At 48.3% G+C, this 22,998-nt stretch overlaps 1 protein-coding gene across 4 annotated transcripts in view; it reads left to right on the top strand.

The window, feature by feature from the left end:
- DPP6 (dipeptidyl peptidase like 6) overlaps window positions 1-22,998 on the top strand; it is a 922,327-nt gene that overhangs the window by 666,346 nt on the left and 232,983 nt on the right. The gene's annotated exons all lie outside the window — the stretch shown is intronic.

Genomic DNA, 22,998 nt, shown 5'->3' with positions numbered 1-22,998 from the left:
TTCCTCAAGGGAGGCATCACATCTAGGATGCAGGCTGACAGGTCCATTCACTGAGGGCTTTACTTTGTAGCCACGCTGGGTTTGATCTGAAGTCAGGGCTCTTGTTTTTTTGTATATGTGTGTTTGTTTTCTCTCCTGTCCTTCTGATAGAATATATGCTCGTGTTCTCAAGTGCCGTTGGTACATCTTCTGGTGTTTCTACATCACTCACTGCGCACATTCACAGGCATGCACACGTGTCCCCACGCATGTTCACACACACTTCAGCACACGGCAGAGATCTGTTCACAGTCAGCACAGAACAAACCTCCTCGCCTTACTGACACGTGTGCCCACGCCTCTGTGCCAGTCTCACTGTCTTCCCAAGTCGTTCCTACTTGATCTCCATGGTCCATCTCATAAGATCTTCATGGAACGTAGTGCAAGTTATTATTCCCACTCTAGGATCAAGCTTTACTTTCTTTTTTTTTAAATTGTTGCCAGTTCTTTTTTTTTAAAATGAACAGTGATTTCTAGTTATTTATTTACTTACTTACTTACTTTGGCTGCACTGGGTCTTAGTTGTGGCACGTGGGATCTTTTAGTTGCAGCATGTGGACTCTTAGTTGCGGCATGCAGGATCTGTTCCCCAACCAGGGATCGAACCTGGGACCCCGGCATTGGGAGCACGGAGTCTTACCCGCTGGGCCACCAGGGAAGTCCCTCAGTCTTTACTTTCAGTAGATCCATTGGTTCCTTTTCACCCTGGCATTCTTCTAAGAAATTATTACTGTGTTCTGTATTCTCTCTGGAAAACAAAAGCATCTATCTTGACCTCTGTCTTCCCCATCAGATACAGCCACACCAAACTCAAGACCATCTGTTCATGCATGTACCCCTTTCCTTGACAGACATGTACTGAGCGCTGGCCGTGCTGTGGGCGGCGTGGGAGATGCTGGGTACTGACTAGTGAACTAGGAGACGGTCTCTGCCCCCAGGAAGAGAAAACGAGCCCTGTCCGTCCCAGCTTCGACTGGCGCATGCTCCAACTGAGGAGAGGAGATTTCTGTTAACTGAGTGTGAAATGAGGGCTGCCGATATGAACTTCTTGCTCTAGAGGCGGCAGAAAGCAGTGTAGGTTGGTGTGATTCCAAAGGGCTTCACCTGACAAACTTGAAACTCGAGTCTTGGCAAAGAGGAGAATTTCTCCAACCCCAAACTTTAGATGGGAAGGCAGTTCAGGTGAGGAGAAGGAAATGAATAACAACTCTGAGGTGATCATATGCCTGGTGTTATGTGGGATGCAGAGAAAGGGTGGCCTCGTGGAGGAGGACGTGGGGAAGGGACTGAAAGTCAAACCTCCTCCCACGTGGAGCTGACACGGGGCAGGGTTCTCAGCCTCCGTAATCGGCAGAAACTGACCAGAGGCCAGATGGTCAGTTCAGGCACGGCTTTATAGGGGCCCTTGCTGCGGCAGGGGAGAGAGCAAACAGCCGGTTCTCTAGCTTGCCACTCCTGGGGAGGCGGGGGGCGAGCTCGTTCCTTATACAGGGCGAGGGGGTCTGGGGGTCGGGCCGGAGGGGTGGCTTAGGTGTTTTGCCCACCCCTCTGGTGGCATTGAGTGCAAGGGGGCATGCACAGTACCCTGCTTTTGCTCCCTACCCCCTGCTTTTGCTATGAGCTCTTCAGAAGTGGCCGTTGCGTTTTTTGGTCTCTTTGTATCTTTTGTCCAGAATTTGCCCCAGCCGCGCATGCATGCGTGTATTTTTAGTCCCATATAGTTTCTTTGCATTTTATTGCTCGGGGAGAGGTGTATCCGGGTGCAAGCGTTGCAGCATCACAGCACAGGGTTCCCGATCCCAGCCTGTCTCCGAGGTACCAACTTCTGACAATGACTTCGTCATTTCTTGCAGCAAACGTCTCCTGTTTAATTGAAAACCTCTCCTGTGAGTTCTGTAATGGCGTATTGCTTCCATAGGCAACATTTGATCTTTGATATTAAGACCTTGCATTAGCGTTACATCAAGTTTTATGTTGAAACCCAAGTAATCTGTTCCAGTTTCTGTTCTTTTATGTCATTTGCACGTGTGTGATGTCGTGTGGTGTGTGTGCTTCCGTTTGCCATTCTCTGGAATTTTTTCCCAGAGTTCACTCTTGTTCACCATCTGACATGACCTTTCTTAGTTTAAATCCCAGCAGCTTTTAGGGCGGGCACTGAGCTTTTTCTCATTGGATTGTAGTTTCCAACTCGTAACCTCTCACCTTTGTAAGAAAATGATGGCTAATCATCTTTTCTTCAGTTCCTTCAAACTCTGAATCTACGTAGTATTTTAAACCCAAACTGGCTGCCAGTTAAACTCATATATGGCGCTGCAGCCTGTTTGCTCCCTTGCCGGAGATGAATTTGTGTTATTACATTATAGACAGTTTCAGGCAGTCAGCTGTGCAGAGGGCTAATGATAGCTGTGGGGGCCAAAACTATCTCTTACTTCCTGACTTCTGACTCATATGTCCTAAGTGTTGTTACGATGAGTGGTTCTACCTGCACCGTGGTTGGGTAAGTAGAATCTTAATAGAAGACATGTTCGCTCAGATGAATGATGTTGCTTTTCACACCCACCCACATCACATCTCTTCTCTTATGAGCTTGGGAGCTGGATATGGGCGGAAGGATTGCAGTCGTTGTAAACTTTATTTGACAGACAAAGCAGGTGGCTCTCGTGATCAGATGCTTATTTAAAGTCACAGGGCTAACCATGGTAAAACGGGCTAGAACCCTATATTCCCGACTCATTGCTGTATGTTATTCCTATCAAATTAAGCTTCTAATTGATCATAAAAACCTGTTATTCCTAAAATTGTGAATACTGAGTAGCCCCTCCCCCAAACTTTCTACCTTAATTTAGACTGTCAGACGCAGGCTGAGGCTGCAGGATGTCCATTAGCGGAGGGAAAGGAGCGAGGGGCCAGTCACCCCCTGAATCCAAGCCCCAGGTACAGTGGACTTGGCGGGAAACCATTTCTGTGCTTTTCACATTCTTCTTTCTGTTGTAAACTCTTCCAAGCTACTCTCCAGCTGCAGACACCCTCTCTGCCTCCCTCTCCAACCCGCCCCGCCCCTCCCCCACTCTGCACCCTCCCCGCCCCTCCCCCACTCTGCATCCTCACTGCGCTCCTCCTCTTCTCTTTTTTCTCTCTTCCTACCATCTCTCCTGTCTGCTGGCCTCCCTTCTTGATCCAGTGCATCCATGTGGACTCTTGGTCTTCACTCCCTTCACTCATTCTTCTCCCTTCTTTCCTCAAATAAACAGAACGACATAGGGTTGGCTTGTGCCGTTCAGCTTCTTTGCCTGGTTTTCTTCTCTCTGTTTATAACGGTTGTGTTTTTTGAGTGGTTTAATTATGGGAAGAGTTGGAGTCTAAGTCTTAACCACCTAACAGTGGTATCAGCCTGTGATGTTTGAAGGGAAAGGGGAAGAATGCGTGCACTTTCTCCTCCATCCAGCATTGATGGGGCTTTTTTCCAGGCAGAACTCAGGTGGGAGTGAAACACACTTGCACTCCAGACAGATTACTGTGCCTCGTTTTGAATGTTTTACTGGGTTTTATAGCTCTGTTTTCTTTTCTCTGACAAAGTTGTCCTACCTTCCCTTGAAAAACATGTTATTCTGAACTATTTGGGGGTCGCTTTATTGTGTGTACTTAAATTAATGTCAGCAGCAAAGCAATCAGTAGAAACTTCCAGTTAAATTCTCCTGGGAGCGAACATAAAATGTTACTGTTTCGTTTAATTGAAGCATCCTGAGGCATCAGTATTAACCGTCTTGAGCACTTTTCTTAGCTAACAAAGCAGAGGGCACGCGGCGGAGGGAGAGGGCCTTATGGGCTGTAAGTCATTTCTGTGAGACCTGTATTGGGGACTTGCCCTTGACCAGAAATCGCAGGATGGGTGAAGGGTGTCCAGCGCTGTTGTCTCCCAGTCCCCATCTCCATGTGCAAACTTCTGCAAGTCCAGCGCCTTGGGACCCAGTATTCTCATCTGTATCGTGAAGGTAATAATTCACTCCCTCGTGGGCTGTTGTGAGGTCACCTGGGCAAACACAGGTAGTGCCCGAGGGTGCAGGGTTCATGCAGCGGGGCCTGTCTCGAGTGCTGCCGTCAACTGGAGGCCCCACGCAGACAGGAGATCGCTGGGCAGATCTCCATATTTAATGTGGTTTTTTTGTTTGTTTGTTTTTAATCAATTTCTTTATTTTTGGCTGCGTTGGTCTTCCTTGCTGTGCGCGGGCTTTCTCTAGTTGCGGCGAGCGGGGGCTGCTCTTCGTTGTGGTGCGCAGGCTTCTCGTTGCGGTGGCTTCTCTTTGTTGCAGAACACGGGCTGTAGGCGTGTGGGCTTCAGCAGTTGTGGCTCACAGGCTCTAGAGGGCAGGCTCAGTAGTTGTGGCACATGGGCTTAGTTGCTCCGCGGCATGTGGGATCTTCCCGGGCCAGGGATCAAACCCATGTCCCCTGCATTGGCAGGCAGATTCGTAACCACTGCACCACCAGGGAAGTCCCCACTAGGCAGAGTTTAAGGTAAGCATTTCCTCGGGGCCTTTCAGTTTACTGTACAGGAGCGTTTGCAGCGGGGCACAGTAGCTGGACATCAGGAGGACTGGTTGCTCACCCATGAGTAGGTATCTGGAACCAGAGACCAGAGCCAAATAGCTTCCTCACCTGTAAAATGAGAAAAGTGGACAAGATAAATAAATAAATAAATAAATAAAACAAAACAAAACAATTTCGGAGCCCAACAAATCACACCTCATGTAACTACTCCTGCAAGTAATAAAACCCCTTTTTTTCTTAGATTTATGATTTATCAAGGATTGTATTCATATTTCTTTCTAAAATGACTATTATTGATTACACAATGATTTTAAAATATTATAATCCATTTTCTCTACAGTTTTTTGTCGTTGTGGTAAGCATATATAACCTAATATTTATCATTTGAACCATTCGTATGAGTACAATTCAGCAGCATTAAGCACACTCCCAATGTTGTGTACCCATCACCACTACCTTTCCCATTAAATAATTACTCCCCACTCCCCCTCCTCCAGAGCCTGGTAACTTCTGTTCTGCTTTCAGTCTCCATGAACCTGCCTATTCTAACTACCTCATATAAAGGAATCATATACTGTCTGTCCTCCTGTGTCTGGCTTAATTCACTTAAGCATAACGTTTCCCCTCCAGTTCTAAGAAAATCTTCTTCCCAAGGAGATTTTTAAGGAGAGAAGTAGGCTGCCAGCTTCCTGGGATGATTTAGGTACAGCCCCACCCAGAGGCCCTAGATCTGGCTTTATCGGGCCCAGTCACCCCAGTGGCAAGCCCACTGGTCCCTGAGCTCTGGGGAGCCTCGCATATCTCCCGGGTCGACCAGCTGTCCCATCACCAGGAGTGGCTCTGTCTGGAGGCCTCGGGTTTTTACCAAGACTTCCTGAACAAACCTTCCAGATACTCAGCTGGACTTGGTTTCCCATCAACCTGTGGCTCTAAATGTTTATGAGCATCAAAAACCTCCCAGATTGTTAGTGAAGAAGCTGATCCTCCGCTCCACCCCGTAGAGACTCTCAGTGGGCCGGTCTAGGGCAAGACTTAGGAATCTGTCTTCCTAACAAGTGACTCTAATCCTCTGAGCGCCTTTATAAAATTGAATATTGTCTGCTATAAACAGCTCACGACTGTCTGAAATTGTGAGCTTAGGAAAGTCCCAAAATCTCCCTTTATTTTTGAATTGAAAGAGGGTGGGGTCCAACATCCTTAGAAGGAGTCTGAAAATGCCAGCATACAGGGTTGAGGGTTTGGGAGGGAAGGAGACAGCATGATGGAGATGGAGAATATCTGCTTGTTTGTGACCTTGGGCGTGATTCTCAAGGAGGGCACCAGAGCCACTCCCTCCAAACATAAGATGGTTCTTTGATCTAGAACTTGTTCAACTAAGTGAACAGAGTTAATTCAAACAGGAGGAGAAAATAAGCTCAAACAGATAAAAATCAGTCTCCACCTACCTGAGGAGCAGTAGTTGTTCACCTGAGGTAACCATAGCAACAGAGAACACTCTGGAATGGACACTAGATTAAAGATCCCATCTCATTAGAAGGAAGCAAACACATAAATTCCCTAATCTTATCTTCTGAAGAATATTATTTCATCAAGTTAAAAATCTATAACTTTTAGCCAAGAAGAAAACCCAGTTGGAAGTTGGAGCTCATGGAATGGTCTTCAGAAGTGTCTCCGAGTATCTGCTGATGTCACAGCATCACTGCCAACATCAAATACACGTTACGTGTCCACTGCATGTGGATGTATCTCTGATAGAACGTGTTTGGTCTGGTTTTGAAGGAGACTCGCTGACTTAGCCCATGACGCGAAGTGCCCACTGACCCCTCCCGGGGATTTGTAGGAGGACCCAGCACTTTGTATTTGGAGCAGAGAACAAACCCAGCTGTGAGGACAGAGGGGTGGGAGGCAAGGTCTTTATTCCCACATGGACCTCACTCCACCCCACACGGGAAACAGGCATTTTCTTGGGGATACACACAGTGTATTGTTTGTAGTTATTTCCCGTGTGGCCAAGGACCCTGGAATTGGGGGGGGGGTCTGGTATTCCCATCCTACTACCATCTCCATCCGATGAAGAGCAAGGAGCCTTCAGGCTCATACGATCTGACTGTGGAGCTGTGTTGTATGAGGTGGTCAGTAAGTGTGGGTCCTCTGAGGTAAAACCTGCTGACCAACACTGAAACCAGGCTTCGGGCTCTATTTTATCCCCGACCATCTGTGCGGGTAGCAGCGGCCTTCACCACCCCACACCACCTGCCAGTGTTATCAGCAGAGAAGTAAAGGAATAAACATGAAGGGTTTTGGCTTCTGGAGTATTTATTAGTGTATAAAAAAGGGAAGGCTCACCCCACAGGCTTGCTCTCAGGAAACAGTGAGTTGTCCTGGGTCAGGAGGCTGAAGAGGAGCCCTGGAGTCCAGGCTAGTGGAAGACAGTTTGGGGAAAGAGAGAAAGTTTAGGTGCTTGAAAAGGAGGAGGACAAATGCTCTTCAGGTAATCGGCACAGGTCTTGCTTTTTTTTTTCCATGAGAAAGAAAACTTGGCCCCAGGTGGCTTAAGTCAGGAAGGGGAGGGAAGGACGCACTGACCTGGGGAAAGGCGGCCACGGGAGCTGCAGGACTCAGGTGACGTGAGCACGACTCGGCTTCTCCCTTTTTGTTTCTGCGCTTGATGCTGGCTGCGCTCTCCGGCTCTTTCCCCCATGCGGCTGTAGGAAAGCTGCTAGAAGTTTCCAGGCTGGATCGTTCTGGAACTCTATTCCGTGGAAAATAGCACAGTCACTTTTCTTGTAGATCAAAGGCCAGCACTGTTCATTTGGTTCCAATGGGCTTTCGCAGGGTGGGGTGCCCTTTCCCCTCCCTGAGGGCACCCAGCAGAGATTCTTAGGGATGAGAAAGGGCTTCATTGAGGGGCTGAATGCAGATGTTCGGACCGAGGTCTGTGGGAGACCAGCCTTCTTGCAGGAACCTGAATTCTCTGTCCTTCCTGTGGACTCACAGTGTTTCCTTCTCATGCACAGTTCTCCCCTTTATATTGTTACACCACTGATTCCTTTAGAAAATCGTAATACAGAAAGGAGCTTTAGCCATCAGGCTAGTCTGGTTCTCGTAATATTTTTACAGAACCTCTACAGTTTGCCGACATGGAAACCCAAACCCACAGTTTATGATGTGCTCAGAGCCATGCCATCACTTAAAGGTAAGGCTGAAGCTTGGCCTCAGACTCCCCGATGGGGGCCATTTCCATGCTGACCTGGTGTCCTGAGGACCCAGCACAGCCCTGTCCCTAAAAATGCTTCAGATACACTATCTCATTTTAACTTCAGTCACGTGATTAAGTACGGTGGTCATCCCCATTTCATAGATGAGGAAACAGAGGCTAGAGAATGGGTGTTTGCACAGCTATGAGTGACGCGGCCGAGAGGCTGTCCCGGGTCAGTGCTGTCCGTCATCGCCCCGGTGTTTCTCATTGCCAGGGCATTTGACTCCGTGTTCACGATCCAAAATGTATCATCCACCACCTGTTTACTAGTGTCTGCAGATCAGCCTCAGCCTAATGCTGTCACCTATCCCTGCTTTGCCCTATGCAATAATCTCAATGAAATCCAGGTTTGAGGTGCTACGTTTACCCTTTGATTATTTATGAAAACGGAGACCTGGGGTGACGGAAAGAATGTTTGCTCAATACCTCACCTGCCACCAGTGATGTGTGAATGTGCAAGTGGAAACCCTGAGCTACACTGGCCGAGAGGGGAGATGTGGATTTGAGGTTGGGGAATGGAGTCAGCAGTTTATAGCACTGCGGGCAGAGGAGACTCTTGAAAGAGCCCTGAGAACCTCCAGTGATGAGCTTGACAGCAGGGAGCCCATGTGGACCAGGGCTCAGGCCTCTGTTGATGTGTGTTTGGGGTGTAGATGTGTGGGTGTGCCGTAACATCCAGGGGTGTACTTGGAGGAGCGGGTCACGCGGACCCGCCTGCACGTTAGAGTCACCTGACAGTAATGTAGTAAATCGGGTTCTCTGGTGTGGGGGTTGAGCATCAGTACTTTTCAAAAGGTCCCCAGTAACCCTACGTGGTGCCAGGTTTGCAAACCAAATGCCTTGGCCAGAGGTTCTCAAACGTCGGTGTCCTCGCCTGGGAACACTTGTTAAAGTATTTGGATGGTTTTGTCAAAAGGCAGATTCAAAGCCCCAAAGACTCAGATGCAGCAAATATGGGGTGGACCCAGGAATCTGCACTTTTAGCAACCACGCTAGATGATTCTGACAAATGTAGGTGGTCTGTGGAGCACACTTTGAAAAGCTCTGCTACAGCACTGAGCTCTGGGAACAGCCTTGAGTTGCCATCTGGCGAGTCCTGAAGAGCCGTGCAAGCTAGTTACCTTCAGTATTATTAGCTCAGGGAACAGCAATACAGAACTCAGCAACCAGTCCAAATAGGGAAGGATTCTTCCTTAAATGCTCATTAGAGGACCTTGAGCATATGGCAAATGTATAGTCAGTATCGACTGATCACATTTTGATGTCGGTCTCATCATAACCGTGCAGCATCTGAATGCCGTACATCAAAACGCCACCTCCTTTGCTTCTAACCCTGGTTTAAAACTCGTATCAAAAGCAGGACATCCCCTGATTCCTCGAATATCTTTGGAATTGTCAAACCAGAAGATATATTTAGAGCCCTCTTGTGCCGAACACAAAGTTTCACTACACACAGAGCTGCCAGTTGGGTGGGGAGCTGCAGAGCCGCGGTAAGGACGCAGCGGGCTGCAGCTTTTCCCTCTGGGCTACGAGCATCGTTTCCAGGATGCACTGACGCTGAATGAGTTTTTCTTCTTTTTTTTTTTTTTTTTTTTTTTTTTTTTTTTTTTTTTTTTTTTTCGGTACGCGGGCCTCTCACTATTGTGGCCTCTCCCGTTGCGGAGCGCAGGCTCCGGACGCGCAGGCTCAGCGGCCACGGCTCACGGGCCCAGCCGCTCCGCGGCACGTGGGATCTTCCCAGACCGGGGCACGAACCCGCGTCCCCTGCATCGGCAGGCGGACTCTCAACCACTGCGCCACCAGGGAAGCCCGAGTTTTTCTTCTTTTGATGCTGCCCACGGAATCTTCTCTCCACGCAATTATTCTTGTCCCATCAGCGGTCAGAGAGAGCGCCCTTCTCCATTTCTGTGTACTGAGTTCCCTGACCTCATGGTACACTTTTGTCCTCACCTGCAGACAGTACTTTCCTGTATCATTTCAGTGGATTCCTCCCCATCCACGATGACAAACAACTCACATTAAATCAACTAAACGCCATTTTAACATCACCTATGATTTTCTTTAGGATGCCCTACATTTTGAAATCTTTTAAGACTGAGATTTCTAGGGACATTCATAGATGAATGAAAATTGAAGCACCACCCCAGCTACGCCCTCCTGCCCTGCCCCCCCCCGCCCATGTTCAAGAGTTCTTTTTGTCTCAAGGATAGTCAACTCTGGGCCTGAATTTTTGTTTTAATTCCATCTACTTTTTCTCCTAACCTGGGATGTTATATCCTAGTAACTATGGCATGATTTGGGAGACTGCTGAGAATGTGTCTATAGTATGTGTCTATAACGTTCATAGTATGCATTAAGCCCCTCGGAGGTTGGGCTAACCCTACGTATGTATAACCAATGGATTACAGGGCTTTTTCTACATTTGTTCCAGTATGCGCCTTCTAAACCTTTAAGTTACCTCTTCGGACTTGAAGGAAGATGGTCCTTCCAGCCTCTCGTGCCCAGGTTTTCTCCTCCTGCCCGGTGGCAGGGGTCTCTCTCAGCCCCAGTGCCCTCTCCACTCACCTCAAGCCGGACACGTCACACCTGCCAGCAAACAGTGCCGTCCAACGCTGGCGTGGGACGTCTGCCTCGAGGCTTGGGAAAGAGGCAGGTGCCACGCGGCGTGAGGGGCTGACACCGCGAAGATGGTGCCTCAACAGCCTCGTGCTTTGTGAGTCCTTCTTGGAGATGTGCTCAACACAGTACCCCACCCCCGTGCTTAGTTTGTCTGTTTCTAGACTCATTTACCAGGTCTTTGTTGAATTTCTTTTTACAAGTGCTCGCCCCTAGTTAAACTGAGAAAATAATTTCTTGTTCTGGCTGTGGTAGGATCGCTCACATAGCAGCGATAACGAGGGAAACCATATATCTTTGTCTGGAACGGATGATTCCAGACAAACAATTTGTGCCTGTTTCCCCAACATAATTATTGATCACTCCACTTTCTCTGTGCCTGCTTGGGTGGCACATTATATAGTAACAATGGCATTATATTTGGTAATTCCGGATCAAGAAGACATCAGAGAGGCTGGTTATGATGATAATCACAGAGGCCAGATTTCACTATTCTGGAAACACAGGCAGGACCCTGGTGGTACCTGATTACCCCTCACTGTGCGTGTGTGGTGTCCAGTCAAACCAGACCCAGTGGAGCCTCTGAAATCACTCCCAGGGCTGTGGTACAAGTCCCAGCCCTTTGCTCACCCGGGTTGATTCTTCAGAAGGAGGCAGCCAAGGGGACAGAAAACAAGCTGGCATCGGAGCAGGAAAGCTGGCCTCTGCCAGAATTCCCTTCTCCTCCTACCATTAGTGTCCATGCCACCCAGGAGCTGCCTGTCTCAGGGGCATTGAGGGTCTCTTTTACTGCTGAAAAATGAAAGGAAAGACCTCTGAGAATAAGCAAAGGAGAACCTGAGAATGGGGGTTTCTCAAGAAACTCAAGAAAGGGAAACATGAGCTGTCTCAGAGGTGGAGGAGAAGCGGGGAAGCAGAGACATGACCTCCCACAAAACCTAGTACGACGTGCATGGAGAACATAGTAACGTGGATGAGAACAAAACCTTCAAAAACGTTCATGAAAATGAGAGAGCAGGCTACAAGGAAGTCGTATGCAGGGAGTATGAAGTGTTACACAAAGCGTGGCAGCGCAGACGCTGTGTCTGCTGGGGCAGCTGGGCGACAGGCCGCTCTCAGCGATTTCTACCTGTTGGATTCCAGAATCTTCTCAGGCCACTTGTATCCTAAGTTATTGTCTATCGTAGAATCCACGAAGGATTCGTTTTAAGGGCCTCTGTGGATTAAGAGCCACCAGTGTGTAGCTGAATCGGCCTTGGACGCGGAGCGCAGGGTTTCTGATACGGAAGGGCAGCTGTCAGCCGTGGAAAACCCTCAGTCGGGCATGACTGGGAGGACACACTCCTCGGCACCCGCCGACTGGTCCCCTGATGCTCCGTTCCAGGCGGCGCGAAGTCTCTCTCCTGGACCACCGCGCCCTGGTCCTGTCTTCGAGGAGCTGTGGCTCTGTGACCATCTGCAGCAAAGCGCCAGCCCTTGCTTCTCACCTGGCACCAGCTGACTGCTGCAAATGCCTGTGGGACGGGGGGGGGGGGGCTCTCGCCAACACACTGCCCAGGTTGCTTCCACGTCACGTCAGAGAGTCTCCGAGAAGGGCACTCGAGAGGGAGGCGGGGGGACTTGCTGAAGTTCAAGTGAAGGTGAAGGAAGTGTTGTATCAGGATGCGTCGGGCAGATGCCAACATCTTAGAAAGCTCCTGAGGAGCGGGGGCCTGTACCAGGTCCAGGGGGGTCCGGAGGAGAGACACTGAAAGAAAGGTGCCCGAACGACCAGTCTGGTGAGAGGTCAGGCCCAGGTCCAAACCCCACTCCTACGTGCGAGCACAGGAGGGTTACCGCTGCACGTGAACGGAAGTCAGGAGGCGGCGAGGGGAGAAAGGAGTCGCCTTAGACGTGGAGAAACGGGGCAGAGTATCCACGCGGAGACGGTGAGCAGGTGATGAAAAACGGGGCACTGGAATTGTGATGTGAGCGTCGGTGGGGGGAGACTGACTTGCCACAACTCAGTGTACCTGCTGTTTAGCGTCCTGTGATACACACACAAATACAGAGATGTCAAGGGAAAAAAAAAAGCAGAAGAGGGGGAAGGAGGGGGAGGAGGAGGAGGAGGAGCTGACCGGACCTCTCACCCTGGCCTTTGGTGGAGGCTTGGTGTAGACGTAGCCGGGGCCCCGGGAACAGGTAGATGTTTCCGGTGCACCTTCTTTTCAAGGAGGGACGTGCGCTGTTGGCCTTTATATTGTGCTAATTAGGTGCCAGTGGCTCCTCCATCCATCAACGCCCATTTACCAGAGGGTAAATGGTGTTCACACACTGTCTTCCCTTTCTGTCCTTTGAGGTGAGTCCAGTGCACTTGGCCTTCAGTGTCACAAGGGACAGGGGTCAGGAGAGGCTACAGAGAAGCCGGTGAGCTGCTGTGCAAAGGAGGTGGTGCAGAAGCCCTGCCCTGCGTAGCTGAAAGTGAGCGACTTTCCCCTGTGTCACCCCCTCCATGTCCTCCTTTCTCTCCGTGTCCCACTCTGGCCCCCGGGACCACTGGGATTCTGTGCCATTCCCCGAGGCCTTGACTTCCATTGGCTGATAGCTGGTCCTGTGCAGTGGGAGAGCTAATCATGGCTCTGGCATTCATCTTCTCATGGTTACTTTCTTCTTAATATTGTTCTCTTGAAAATGGGTCTATCAGTAGCCTTTATGGCTGGTAAAGAGGAGGTGGTTGAGGGAGGGAGAAGCTTTCTTGACAGGGTGTTATAGTGAGAACAAGGTCAAGCCACATGTGAAAAGATACTGACCTCCCGCGTCTGTTCCTGTGACAGTATGTGACCTTGGACCAATCAGTTTGCATCTCTGAACCCCTCCATTTCTTAATTTAAAAGAGAATAGAGGAGGAGCTATTGATACTCCAGCCACAGCACCAGGTGGTGTGAGGGTCAAGTCAAAGGATACAGAAAAAAGTGGTTTGTAAATTCTAAAGGTCTCTATGATGTAAGGAATTTTTATTTATTTTGATCTTGCCTCTCCACAAGGCTGATCCTACAGGCAGTATCTGCAGGTAAGAAGAGACAGTAAAGAGAGCAAGGAAAAAGAAAATGTTGTGTTCTCAAGCAAAACCAGGAATGAGTCAGCACAAAGGCCTGGCAAAACAATGGAACAGAGAGGGCAGCAGGGAGGGAAGTTGGCAGCCAGGAAGAGTGTGGAAACTGGGCATCGTTCCTTAGTGGCTGGCCACGCGGAGGACGGAGTGAGAGAGCCCGGGAGGAAGCTGGGGTGTGCTGGTGTGTGTCCCTGAAAATCAGTTAGGAAGGAGAGCCTCAGGGCTCACTTCCTTTGAATTTCTTCCTAGCAACCCGATGACTGACTTCATTTGTCTCCAGAAGATGAGCTTGAGACACACGGACACGCTCCTTGAATTGAAATGTCCAAGTGAAGACACAGGAAATGATTAAAAAGAAATTACTCAACTATTTCTGGATGTCAGAGATGCTCTTGAAATGGATATTTGGAAACATGGTCCGAATCACAGCTGAAAGTTTTACTGTTCATCTCTGAAATTTAAGATATTTATTTAGATGCATCCTAATTTTTAACCATGTTGTTCTTATCCTCGGATGTTCTCATAGTGATTTCTGGAGAACATTATGTGTGAAGGACATAGAGGATGAAAGAAACATTCTCTACTAAGAAGTTAGGTGAATGGGGATTGGTCACAGAAGAATGAATTAGGGCGTATTAGGGGTGGGTGTGGTACGCAGAGCAGAACTAGACATTTGAAGAGACTGCAGGTTCAAGAGGAAACCACCATCTCTACTCTCTTCAATTTAGAAAGTTTGGTGGAAGACCAGTGCTTCCAGGGAGGAGGGGAGTTGAGATACAAATACTGAATCTTAAGGGCTTTTAATTACTTTTGTAGTTTGAAACTGGCAGCCCTATGTCTGCTCTGTTTTACACCTGCTAGATTTTTACCCTGAACCGTGTGAGTTCCAGATCATGAGGAAGGAACGGCATATGCAACCGAGCGGAAAACAAAGGACACTTTGTTGATATGGAGTCATTTCCTAACATTTATGTTACAGCACAGGAGCTAAACGTCTTTTTTTTTTCTTTTACTAAATGTTTCAATTTGTTTCTAGTTATTTAGGGCCCTCTAGAGAAATTTTCTTTTAAAATTATTACAGCAAGAACTTTGACTTCACGAAATGATATCAAATAAGTTGGCAACGGGTGAGGAAATACACCAAGTGCGGTCATTAGGACCCAGGGGTGATCGTGACACTGTGCTGACAGGAGCGGCTTCTCTGGAAGGAGCAGCGCCTTCAGGAAACTTCTCATCACCATCAGCCTCAGCGCCAGCACTTGAAATTCACAGAGGCCGGGCAGGAGGTCAGATATTTGGGCAAGATGCTGGGTCATTGGGGGTAGAGCCCAGTAGAAGACATGAATGGAACAGGTTAAAAGTCAAGCAGAGACTTGAATCTGCCAGGAGGTGAGATTTCTCCAGAATGTTGGAAAGGAAGCAGTGTGGGTTCTGATGTGGGACTCTTGTCACGATCAGGAGCTTGTCAGATGTGACGTGCTAAGGCTTGAGCTCCCAGATCCAGGCCTCAGCACCTACACTGAGACGCAGTTAAACGTAAGCACCAGCCAGAGCAGAGGTGGGGGGAGGCCAGGGGGCGAGGTCTCCACTGGGACTTGAGGGGTTCTCTGAATGGGGAAGAAGTTTAGGGTCCCCAGGTTCCACATCACTACTCGCTGCATTCACCTGGACGCCCCAGGAAATTCAGCCTCCATACTTTCAGTAACGGGGCCGGGAAGCCTTGTTAGTGGTGGATAGCTTTCATCACCAGCAGTCAGCATCGTTGGGCTGAAATCGATTTCCCTGTCACGCGCACTTGTCAACATTACCCTTCCTCTTGTAGCAAATGGGAACAGGCTTGGTCACACTTACTCACAAAGCCCCTTCAAACTGTAGGGGCAGCCCTCCAGCTCCTTCATCTTCTCTCTTCCCGGCGGACCACCTGCTCCGGGTATCTCTCAGGTGGCTTTCTTTCCAGACTCCAGCCAACCTGGACATCTTCTCTAGAGTATTTTGACCCATTGGTCTCACTCCTCAAACAAAGCAGCACTCTGAGCTGGACCCATTTCTCCAGATGTTAAGGGAAAGGGCTTGTGGACAAGATACGCATCGTTTCTTCCCAGAAAGACCCTACGAGCTGGTTAGCTCCTGTCTCATCACATACTGCAGATGTGCTCATTTGTTTCAATTATTCAAAGAGGGACCTGGACGGAATAGTCAGGGGAGCCTTTGGCAGATCCTGAAGGCCCACCGGGTCACTAGCCATTCCACAGACAGGTCTTTGAGAGCTTCTCGGAAGCACGGCAGCCGCTCCATGATCGTGGATCATGACCGTGGATGGAAACAGGAGTGCAGGTTGTTCAGAAGAACGTGTCAAGACCAAGACTTAGGAATGCACCAGGGGAATGTGACGACTCATGGCATATTTTTGAAAAAACAGAGGGTATGTTTGCTCACCTCACTTCTCCCCACGTTAACTGAGAGGGGGCACCAGGGCTTCAGGCTTAATTGTTTGATCTTCACCACCTTCCTGAAAGGTTGTCAGGGACACAAGGCAACTCTGGAAGGTGTTGGTGCGTCTGTTGCCTCGATGGTGAGGATGCCACCCCAGGTGTCACCTGTGTCCAAGCTCATCAACTTGTACACATCACGTATGGGCAGTATTTGATGTATCAATTATTCCTCCATAAAGCTGTTTTCAAAAAGGCTTTGAGGGAACATTTACAAAAGGAACACGAACGGTGCATGAGTCTCAGGAAGCATCTGTCATGGCCCCCGAAACCTCGGCTTGGGTTTGGGAGGCAGATCGCTCGCTTTCTCCTGGGGGACTGGCTGTGTGTTAATTCTCAGTAGGGCTGGGTATTGTCAGCTAGAACCTAATGGAATTTCCTTCTCTTTGGGAAATAGAACTTTTAAAACTGTGAGGAGATAGATCCTCTGGGTAAACACTTTATTTTCTCCAATTTTAAAGCCAAGAAATCTCACATTTTCCAACTTCTTTTAGTGTTTTTATTTTTTCCCTTCAGGTTTCTATTTTTTTCACTCATCAGCGTGCATCTCATGCAGATAATTTTTCTTCTTTTTTTTTACCATTCGGTTTCCAAATCTCGCTTTCTTTCCCTGCCCAATCTATCTTTTTCCCGTGCTAATCTTTGCCAGTCCTTTTAACCTCTGTTCACATCACGTTACCATATCTTATTTCTTTAACCACATATTCCATCCATGGTGTCCTTGATCCTAGCTTGGGAGAATCTTACTCTGAGCTCATCTGCACCTTCTGATATGTTTAATTTCCTCTATAAATAGAATATAGGATCAAACAGGAAAGGCATAGGCATGTGCCCCGGAGCATCTGCTTGGGGATGGTCACACCTGTAACCGGAAGTGGGGTCCGGCCGCTCGCTGCTCAAAAGCCATTAAAGAGGCCAGGTTGGTGGAGAGGGAAGTTTGCTTTAGTTTGGAGGCCGGCAACGGGGGCGGGGGTGGGGGAGAGGGCAGACTTCTGTCCAAAGGCTGGCTCCCCGCAACCCGCCACTGACAGGCAGGGGGCGAGAGCTTTTATAGGCCGAGGGAGGGGGCGACATGCAGCAGCAGCGCAGTCAGCTCGGACCGTCATATTGAGATTGGTCCTGCGGTGGTCTGACCCACATCACCTTGATTGTTTTCAGTACAGCTAGCCTTCAGTTCCAGGGTCGGTTTTGTTCCCATTTCCTTGAGGCCAGTTCTCAGAATTGTGGCAGCTTATGTCCTGGCTACGTCTGGTCATCATGTACTTAACTTCTGCCACCTGGTGGGTTTCAGTATCTGTAAGACAGCTCCCAGGACAGGGCTCAGAATATTACCTATAGCCCTTGAGGAGGAACTAAAGGTCCTTGACTTTGCTTTCTGACTATTATGATTTGACCTCTTTTGACTTTTTTCTGTTGTTTCTGCATCTTCTCATTTCTCTGATTAAACTTATTCTTCGGCTAAAGTGTTTCCACAGACGAAAGGCAGGAGGTGGATACGGCGGGGCAAGGACCATAGGGTCCTGCTCTGCTTCACACCCATTCTAGAGCACTCCTTACAGCGGCTGTCCAGCCTCTGCTTGGATTCTATCAGTGCTGGGGGGCTTGCCACCTCAGGGGACCATCCATCTCGTTAATGGAACACTGAAGAATAGAGAGATTGCGCTGACCAGGCAGCCAGGGCAAAATCTCGGTTGTTTTCCTACCTCTCCCGGCCCTTGAAATAGGTTAGCTCCAACTCTGCATTCTTAGTGGAATTCCTGTTTTCTTACAGCCCAAAAGAGTAGAGAAAAAAAAGTTTCATGGATTCTGCATAAAAATGCTAGTCACTAGAGCGTATAATTCTCCTTAAAATTTAAACAAGAGCGTTCTTGATTCCTTTCTCAAGGTTTAAATTTCCTGAACAAATACAGCCCTAACGCTCAGGCTCAGAGGTTAAGTAACTTTCCTGAGTTCGCCCCTCGGGTGATCAGCAGGCCGAAAACTGACCCTGTGTCTCCCCCTAAAACTGTGTAATAATGGTAGTGGCTCCACAGGAGAAGGCGTGTCCTACTCCCGCCACACCCACCACACTGCTCCCGACTTGTGGCTGCGAAGAAGGGACTTCCCGAGGCCTTGGGAAGGAGGCGGGAGGCTGGCAGGTCAGCTGGAAGGTCACTGGGGCCTCTTAGGCATCCCACACTAGGGCAGTGTTACTGAGGGTGGAAGATGTGCTCTGAATTTAAGGTTCATTCCAAAGTTACAAAGTCCAGTGAAATTTCCAATCGGAAACCAATTGTACATGGACAGTAAGGAAAGGAAGGAATAGAAATGGTTAGAGCTAATTCTAGTATATTTCTACCAAGAGACCAGGTAAGTGGAAGAACATCAAAGAGAATTATTTAGGAGGAAAAGAGTTTATTTGGTTTTCAAAATATTGAATGTGGTGTAAAAGTTTTGGTAAAAGCATCTATGCTGAAAGGCCCAACACAAGCTGAAAATATGAGTCTAGAACTCAGAAGATGGATCAAGCATAAAAATATGAATTCAGGGCTTCCCCGGTGGCGCAGCGGTTGAGAATCCGCCTGCCGATGCAGGGGACATGGGTTCGTGCCCCGGTCCAGGAAGATCCCACGTGCCGCGGAGCGGCTGGGCCCGTGAGCCATGGCCGCTGAGCCTGCGCGTCCGGAGCCTGTGCTCCGCAACGGGAGAGGCCACGACAGTGAGAGGCCCGCGTACCGCAAACAAAAAAAAAAAAAAAAAAAAAATATGAATTCAGTAAGAAGCCTCACAAGAAGGCAGAAGTGAATGTGCTCTTCCAGACCAGCAAGGGGAACCCCAAGAGTGGCAGGTTGGTGCCCGCATCCATTCAGGGGGTCTGAGCAGCAGAAGGAAAGGCAAAGAGGCTGGAAGGAGGAAGGCAAGAGGAGATTGAAAGCAGTGACCTGCCATGGAATGAAGAAGGGAGAAGGATTCCTATCACCTTTATCACGTGCCGCAGAGAGAGCGAGCGGGCTGCAAATTAGGAAGCTATCATACGTACGGCAGCGGGATATCCACTTGGAGGTGGCACTTTGAGGACGTCGGGAGGATAATGCAGTGGGTTCAAAGTGATAGAAAGTGAAGCAGTGTAGACTTTCCTTCTGAAGTGCCATGATAGTTTAAAAGAAGAAGGAGTCGGGGGGGGTGGCGGGGGGAACGGCCAAGGATTTTTTAATGTGGGAGATTTGAATTCTACAGATTCGGGAGAAGGGACAAGGAGAGGGAGTGATGAAAAATATAAGGCACGTAATTCGTGGTAGAGGAGTTGATAAAGTTGAACAGGTATCAGGAGGCAATGGGGTCAAGATCTCAGAGGTTAGTCCTGGAGAGGAAGGATGGGGGCAGCTCTGAAGGAAGGTGCTTGCCATAGGGATGAGGAGTGGGTGACGGATTTGAGAAGAACTTAAGAAGTTAATTTGGCACAGTTTGGAGATAGACTGAATTGAGTCAGAGGAGGAAGGAGGCAAAGAATGGAGTCAGGAAAAACCAGGTTTTCAGCTCAGATTACCGAGAGGATGAGGGGGCCACCAATGGGATAGGAAGTATCGAAGGAGAGATAGATTTTATGGGTAGGTAAGAGATAGCTTGGAGAATGTTGAGTTTGGGGTGCCTGTGAGACATAAGATGGAGATGTCGAGGGGGGAGTCTGGTACACCGGTCTACGGTTGAGGAGATAGATCTGTGAAATTACCAATATTCAGGTAATGATAGTTTAAAACTACAAGAGTGGAAGGTTTCATAGAGGAAGAAGATGTAAAGTGAGTCTGGGTTAGTGTGCGTGATGGGGCTGAGGTAGGAAAGACCGGAGAGAAATCAAAAGTGTGGCTCAGGGGGGTGATGAGGGGAGAGGATCAGAAAGAAAGCTGTGGGCAAAGTGATGTTTCAGGAATATCAGAAGCAGAGACCAAATGCGGCCGTAGCCCAAGACAAGCCCTTCACTGGTTCTTTTCTCCCAATTATTGAATGCCAGTATCAGCTATGTTGCATGATATATTTTTTAAAATGATATGCTGAAATTGTCTTCCCATCTTGTGAATGGTGTTCTGGGTAACAGGATTTCATGCATTCATTTTCCAAGAGCAATTCGTTGCTGTGGGAAGAAACCGAAGTAACTTATATTCATGAACTTCTAAAAGTCCACTCACAGAAAAATAACTATGCAGTCTTACCAGCTTCCAACTCTTTGTACTTTTTCCCATGATCAGAAGTATTTAGAGTCTGTTTTAAAGAAAGAAGCATAAGTACAAGAGATAGAGACCACACACACACAGAAAAGACTATTATCTCTCCATGGAACAAGTTCTTTCAGTGAGATATAGCTTATTGTTAATGCGTTTTGAGGTAAGGCCTCGGCAAATGAAACTCTCGAAATTTGTCCTCTTTCAAAGTTGTTTTCTTTGTGCCTGGGGTTCTTTTGGCTCCAGGTTGAGGGGATATTTTGTGGACGAGAATGGTATTCGATTGTTTCATCTTGGAGCAATGAGAAAATCCTTGCATCTTCCTCCCACTTCCATTTCTCTGAGTAGCACTTGAGTCATAACTGCACTTTCATGTTAAAGGCTTTCCATTTGCATTAACAGTTTACTCTGGAGTGCTTCTGTCCCATACATAGTTGGCAGATCCAGTCTCTACTTCTTGACTCTCTTTCATTTTGTTTGAATTTTTCTAACTAGTGATTTAGTTTTGCAGATATTCTATTACATTTCCCATCCATATATGCCTTTTTTTTTCCTTTTTGCCTGACAGTACAGACATAAAATTGTAAAGGGATAGTTCTCTCTCATCTTCTTCCTACCGTTGCCCTTATAGGGTTATTTTAATTCTGTCTTCCTTTTTCTCACTGGTTCCACTCAGAAGATAGTCACAAAGCTGAATTTCAGGGTCATTTGCAGGTATATTTAAAGAGGTATGCAAAGAGGTAAGTCTAGGGGTTTGGGAATGTCATAACCAGAGAATGAATTGAAATCACTGTTTCCAGATGGATTAAATAAGACCAAGAAAGACAGCACATGTCCTTACTTTGCATGTTTATTATGTCTGTTAGTATTCTTGATTTTTCAGTGGACAACAGTCAGCTTGGATTTGTAACTTGAGAATTAAGAGCTGTACCCTTTGTTCAGGCAATTTCCAATATGTGCCTAGAGAGAAACAGACCCCTCAGGCCAAATCTTGCTTGCATTGGATTCAATTTTCCTATCCTAAAAATGGAATTCTGATACCTTCCTCATACCGATTGAATGAATTCATGTATGCTAAGGAGTTGGCATGCTACCTAGTACATAGTATGTGCTTCAAAATGCTGGCCTCGCTCAACACCAGCATCAGCGCCACCGTCACCTTCAGCGCTTTGGGCTGTTCTCTGCGGTAATTTCAAAGGCCTCCTCCAAGTGTTTTTGCCTATAATGCCCCCCCACCAGCCCCTCACTTCTGTACTGACACTCTTTCGATAAGGAATTTGTCTATTTGTTTTAGAAATTGCTGAAAGTTTTTTGGGAGGGAACCCAGTAACTCAGTGCACTCACATCTGATTTATTAGCTATCTTTTTTCTTTGCATTTAAACTAGATATGTTATTTACCTATTACTGTGTAAGAAACTATCCAAAACTTAGTGGCTTAAGATAACCAATATTTATTATCTCGTGGTTACTGTGGGTCAGGAATTGAGGACCATCTTACCTGAGCATCTCTGGCTCACGTTCTCTGGTGAGGTTATCGGCCAGGGCTGCATCATCTGAAGCCTTGAGTGCAGGTGAGGAATCCACTTCCAAGCCCCCTGAGTTCCTTGCTGGATGTTGGTGATCGAATGGGGAAGAACCTCGGCCCCCCACCACCCAGACCTCCTCACGGGGCTGCTCGAGTGTCCTCACACCATGGTGGCCAGCCTCCCCCAGAGCAGGTGATCTGAAAGGGAGCTAGGAGGTGGCCACGGTCCCTCTTATAACCCACTCTCGGAAGCCTAAGACCATCGTTTCTGTCCCATTCTATTTGTTTGAGTCACTAAGTCCCCCAACACTCAAGTGTGCGGACTTAGGACCCACCCTCCCTGCTCTGCTCCCTTCCTCGTGCCCCCACTCCTCCCACCCCCTTTGCCTTTCCTCCACCCTCCTCTACCCTTTCTGGGCCTCAGTTTCCTATCTTAACAAGCAAAGGTCATCTTTTGCCTTCCTGGGGTTACTGCGAAAATAAAGTGAGACACAGAGTATGAAAAGACACACAGTTGGAAGGAGAGGTCGGACGCACTACACAGCCCAGCGCCCGACGCCCTCACCGTGGAGAAGTGGGGCGGGTCCACCCAGCTTCGGCTCCGGCCTCTGCCCACAGAGGCAACGTTCGGTCAGAGCTCAAGGGCCTCCGAGGGGCTCTCTGAGCATCACTCTGCTCAGGACGCAGGGGCCGGACCGCAGACCCTCCCTTCTTCTCCTGGGGGAGCGTCACTGTGCGGCACTTCAGAAGCAGCAGCTAGCGTCCTCTGGTCCTGCTCAGATCGCCATGGCGGCTCTGTGAAGTGCCTCTTCACGATTTTGTCCCGTAGAGGTTACCTCTCCATAATTAGACGAGTATTTAAAGTAATTCCCCAGTCAGATGTCCATCTCCTGCCATCCAGCAGGTCACCCCAGGCCCCATGTGTCTGGTTCAGGAGTCTTGACGTCACTGGAAGCAAAAGGTCATTGAGACTTAAGTGCTGTTGTTTATTTTTTATATCTGGGCCATTTTTCTCCAAATAACTGATCCACTGTGATTTCCTAGAAATTAATCTTGGGGCCCAGACTAGATGGGAGGTCAGAGGTATTAGCAAATCCTACCCATTTTTCTTTTGAAGATTCACTTCCACCATCAGTTCCAAATGCATCCATTTTACACGTGCTCTACAGTAGACCTGTCTTCCTCAGCCGCATGTCCCTCACCTGTTATCTGTAGAAAAAGCTGCTTTTAAAAC

The sequence above is a fragment of the Kogia breviceps genome, chromosome 9, assembly GCF_026419965.1.
Source record: "Kogia breviceps isolate mKogBre1 chromosome 9, mKogBre1 haplotype 1, whole genome shotgun sequence".
Classification (NCBI taxonomy): domain Eukaryota; kingdom Metazoa; phylum Chordata; class Mammalia; order Artiodactyla; family Physeteridae; genus Kogia; species Kogia breviceps.
The sequence above is the reverse complement of the archived record's forward strand: the minus strand, read 5'-3'. Positions and strand labels throughout refer to the sequence as shown.